Below are 5,421 nucleotides of genomic sequence, written 5' to 3'. Positions count from 1 at the left end.
TATATCGGTGGGAAAATACAAGATAATATTCAAAGTACCTATGTAAAAACAGACTTAGGAAAGTTGGAATGAATGTGATTGCTAGAGATGGGATTTATAGATAGAAATAACGACAGAGATCAAAGGCATTGTATGAGTACATTTCAAAACAATTAAAAACAATTAAGTTGTTTAAATGAGAAAATGACTTTCCATCTAATTTTACTGGTTACTTAATATACTTCACGATAGTGATTGTGATAGATGATAATATTCTCATTCATGGGCTGTCCAATTTTGATTTTTTCAGCTTAACTTTGGGCCTCTAATCAAGGCCTGAGTGACCATTACAAGTTCCCTGCTCTGTATCAGATGGCCCAGAAGGACACATCAATAGCTACTTCTATGGTCTCCTTACTGATTCACTTCAACTGAAACTGGGTGCATCTGTTTACCATAGAAGACGAGAAAGGTTTCTGGATTCTTCATGCATTGTACAAAGAAATGGCCAAGTACAGAGTTTGTATAGCCTTTGAGCTAGCTATTCCAACCCATGGTGTATCATACACACTCAAATCACGTCCCTTTATAACCAGATTAATAAATCCTCAGCAAATGTCCTGATCGTATACAGTGATGATGAATCCTTACTAGATTTAATGAGGTGTGTTTAGCAACTATTAGTAAAAGGCAAAGATTGTATCCTGAACTCACAGTGGGATTTAACCATCAGAAAGAGATATTTCATGGTAGGCTCATCCCATGTACCTCTCATTTTCTCACATCACCCAGATGTTTCTGGATTCACAGATTTTGTCAAGCCAGTTAAAGCTTCCACATACCCAGAAGACTTTTTCCTTGTTCGGTTGTGGTTTCTGTCTTTTAATTACTCAGATTCTGAGTCTGACTGTGTAACATGGGAAAACTGTCCTCATGAGGCCTCCTTGGATTGGTTGCCTGGGCACATTTTTGACATGACAATATCTGGAGATAGTTACAATGTGCACCACGTTGTCTATGCTATGCCCCAGGCTCTCCACGAGATGCTTCTTCATCAATCAGAAGTACAAACAATGGGAAACAGGAAAGGGAGAGTGCATTCCTCTGCACAGGTAAGGCCTTCTGTTTCTGATGGCACACACTGTCAGTACAGTCAATTTGTACAGCACTTTATTACCACATGAAATCAAATATTTTAGTTATGCTCCCCAAGTTAAAGTAATTATATTTCTGTAAATGTCTGTGAGGTTTTCTAGACATGTGTTCATGTGCTCTTAAGGAAAACAGGCCATTAACAAGCAATAAATTAATTCCATATTTCCATATATTCTTCTACTGACTAATAACCTGAACATTCACACAGATAATGTTTTGATAAGTTATTAGCACCTTTTCCATATGAGTTTCTAAGCATGACTTGTTGAGCAAAAGTATCTTTATTTTTAATAAGTGACCTTGTTACATTCTCCTTTAGATATTAAAACTTGAACAAGCTCAAACTATAACTCTAAACACTAATAGAATTCATTGTTGTGGACAATTCTAACTAGACATCTGAGAATTCTGCATTCATGATTATTTAAATGAAATAGGTTTCCCTTGCAAAGAGGACTTCTAAGCAACTTTCTTAGTGACCAGCATTCAGGAAAATTATTTTTATTGCTGCAAAGATTTTCTTCTGGGGGGCTGGGGATATAGCCTAGTGGCAAGAGTGCCTGCCTCGGATACACGAGGCCCTAGGTTCGATTCCCCAGCACCACATATACAGAAAAAACGGCCAGAAGTGGCGCTGTGGCTCACGTGGCAGAGTGCTAGCCTTGAGCGGGAAGAAGCCAGGGACAGTGCTCAGGCCCTGAGTCCAAGGCCCAGGACTGGCCAAAAAAAAAAAAAAAAAAAAAAGATCTTCTTCTGGAGTGGTTCATCAGGTTAATCAGAGATTAAAGACACTAAGGAGATTTTCTTAATTCTAATTTTCTTAATTTCTTTCTAACCACTGGGATGTACTTCACCATAAGATGATGTATCTCTTGTAGCTGCACCCTTTTCTGAATAACACCCAATTTCAGAATCCTGTAGGAGATCGGGTGATTTTAGATGACAAAAGCAAATTGGAGGGAGAGTATGACATTGTGAACATTTGGAATTTTCCAGAAGGTCTTGATCTTCAGGTGAAAATTGGAAAGTTTTCTCCATTTGCTCTACTTATCATCAACTGTCTTTATCTGAAGATATGGTAGAGTGGGCCATAGGAACTGCAGAGGTGGATTGGATTTAATTCTCATGATTTTAAGAACAAATAAGTAAGTAAAATTCACACTTAAAATGTATACCTGATTGAATGCCTGCAACTGTTTCCTGTAACACTAATTACTCAGTTCTGAATATCCTGATTTGAAGTCTGGTCAAGCAGGAAAACCTGTGAGATTGTTATCTTCATTTAACCACTACAAAAGAGATCCTGGGTGCTGGCTGATGCTTCTAATCCTATATACTTGGAAGATTGACATCCTCAGTTCTCAGATTAAAAGCTCATTTTAGAGCCCCACCAGGCAAGAAATCTCTGAGACTCTATGTCATTAAACTAACAAAAACTATGCTGGAGCTGTGAATCAAGCAGCCCATTACTCATCTTGAATAAAAACAACTCAAGGACATTCCTAAGACACTGAGTTCAAGCTCCAGGATCAGCATCATCCAAGCAAAATTCAGTTTGTTTCTAAATGTTAATTTTGAACATTGTCATAAAATACAAATTGCACATGTCTTAGCAGGATTCTAACACCGATAAAGTACCTAAGGAATGGCTTCATGTGTTTGAAAGGTTTACTTGGTTCTGTTCTCTGGTTTCTTCATTTAATGATTAGTTGAGCTGTTACTTAGGTATCTTTCATGAGAGTAATCATTGAATGAGGTAGCATATAATCCTTTTGTGAATCTAAGTTGTTCAAATAATGGAACTTTTTCAATGTTAGGAAAAGCGTAAACTGTTTCTGACACCTCTGATTTTCCTCAGCCTGTTCATTCTGATGCAGTCTTGGATTCAGGAAAACTCCTCAGGAGGGAAAGGCTGCCTGCTGCTTTGATTGCACTCCTTGCTCAGAGAATGAGATGGCCAATGGGACAGGTAAGTTCACAGTGGAGGGAGAAATACTTGTTTTCTTCTAGTGCTCTACAAACCATGCAAAGCACTACAAAAGTTGCGTATTGGGGTTGCAGTCAAAGTCCTCCTTCATTCACTTAGCAGTAATTTAATTGCAACAATGGATGATGCTGCTTTTTGAAAAAAAAAAAAACTAAAACAAATCATGTGCTCTGAATTGTGTAGGAATTACTTTTTGTAGTATATTTTACGCATATTTATTTAACTACTCAGTAATGTTAACAAATTTTCTATCACATAAAGTGCAAAATCCTTTTAAGAATGTGGTCTACAACTTTCTCAAAATTGCTTTTACATTATATTTTTTTGCCAGTCCTGGGACTTGGACTCAGGGCCTGAGCACTGTCCCTGGCTTCTTTTTTGCTCAAGGCTAGCACTCTGCCAATTGATCCACAGTGCCATTTCTGGACGTTTTCTGTATATGTGGTGCTGGGGAATTGAACCCAGGGCCTCATGTATACGAGGCAAGCACTCTTGCCACTAGGCCATATCCCCAGCCCTGCTTTTACATTACAAAGATAACACAAATCTTTATTTCCTAGTGCCCAGAACTGTTTTTCAAACAGAGTAAGTGCTCTGGTTTGGTACCAGTGTTGTGAATGGCATGACTCTATAACTTCAAAGAATGATTATATTCTCTGTTCCCTTGTGCTTCACAAGTAAGTAGGAGAAGCAAATATCACAATTACAAGGAAGGACCACAGTGCTCCTAGCTACATTGCACAAAGACATACAGAAAAATGCAAGTTACCCTAGTCATTTTAAATAATGATATTGAGTTGTACAAAGAATCTGAATATTATTATGGAAGCGTGAAGAGATGTATAAAGTGATTGTTAGGACATTAGGAATGCCAAGAAACAATATGAATGGTATTCATTGCAAGTAACTAGTTTCAACTAGACTTCTGGAAACAAGTGTAGGAACATAATGAAGTTACAAAAATAATGCTAAAAATGTATGGTAATACTTGGTCAAATGAAGATTATGCTAGTCATTTTTGGTGTATAAGAATTTTTTTTTAGGGAGGGATTTCCTAATTTCCTTGTAAGTAATGAAAAGGGAATAATGGTAACTTGTCTTTCTCATCAGATATGGAGCATTGTGTAACGTGTCCAGATCACCAGTATGCCAACACAGAGAGAAACAAGTGCCTCCTATGAGCTGCAATATTCCTGGCTCATGGAGAGCCCTTGGGGATGGCCTTGGCTTGTATGGCTCTTGTTTTATCTACACGCACAGTAATTGTTCTTGGGGTCTTTGTGAAACATCACAACAGCCCAATTGTCAAGGCTAATAATCAGGCTCTCAGCTACATCCTCCTCATTTCCCTCATCTTCTGTTTCCTCTGTTCCTTGCTGTTTATAGGCTGCCCCAACAAAGTCACCTGAATTCTACAGCAAACCACATTTGGCGTTGCACTTACTGTAGCTATTTCTGCTGTCTTGGCCAAAACTGTGGTTCTGGCCTTCAAGGTCACTTCTCCAGGGAGAAGGATGAGGTGGCTGCTGGTATCAGGGGCTCCTAACTTCATCATTCCCATCTGCACCTAATCCAAGTGACTTTCTCTGGACTCTGGCTGGGTACCTTTCCTCCCTTCATTGACACAGACACACACTCTGAACATGGCCACCACATCATCCTGTGTAACAAGGGCTCCCTCACTGCTTTCTACTGTGTCTTGGGAATACCTGGGCACCTTGGCCCTATCCAGCTTCACTATGGCTTTCGTGGCCAGGAACCTGCCTGACACCTTCAATGAAGCCAAGTTCCTGACCTTCAGCATGCTGATGTTCTGCAGTGTGTGGCTCATCTTCCTGCCTGTCTACCACAGTGCCAATGGCAAGGTCATGGCGGATGTGGAGGTTTTCTCCATCTTGGCCTCCAGTACAGGGCACCTGGTCTGCATTTTTGCCCCCAAGTGCTGCATCATCTTGTTAAGGACGTACAGAATTTGTCTGCATGGCTTCAGGGATAAGAGACATTGAAGTCAAAGTACACATTGTTAAGACTAAACTCATATATTTGATTACTACATACAATTTCTGAACTAATTCTATAGTAATTTTCCAGTCTTATGTTTGTTTATATTATGGAAATGTTACTTCAATGAATAAGGATGTATTGCTTACATTTTTTCTTATATATTTTTCATTCCTTCTATTTAATATGTACTTAATCTTTATTCCAATTTTTGGTGTCCAGTTTTTGAGCTAAGTCCTAGGCGAAGAGCTAAGTGTACACATAACACTGGTAAATTCTCATCTTCTGCTACATCCATC

The 5,421-nt window shown here is 38.9% G+C and overlaps 1 pseudogene; it reads left to right on the top strand.

The window, feature by feature from the left end:
* Positions 1–953: 953 nt before the first annotated feature.
* On the top strand, positions 954–5,127 carry LOC125366945 (annotated as a pseudogene).
* The last annotated feature ends 294 nt before the right edge of the window (positions 5,128–5,421 follow it).

The sequence above is a fragment of the Perognathus longimembris genome, chromosome 18 (assembly GCF_023159225.1).
Source record: "Perognathus longimembris pacificus isolate PPM17 chromosome 18, ASM2315922v1, whole genome shotgun sequence".
NCBI lineage: Eukaryota > Metazoa > Chordata > Mammalia > Rodentia > Heteromyidae > Perognathus > Perognathus longimembris.
The sequence above is the reverse complement of the archived record's forward strand: the minus strand, read 5'-3'. Positions and strand labels throughout refer to the sequence as shown.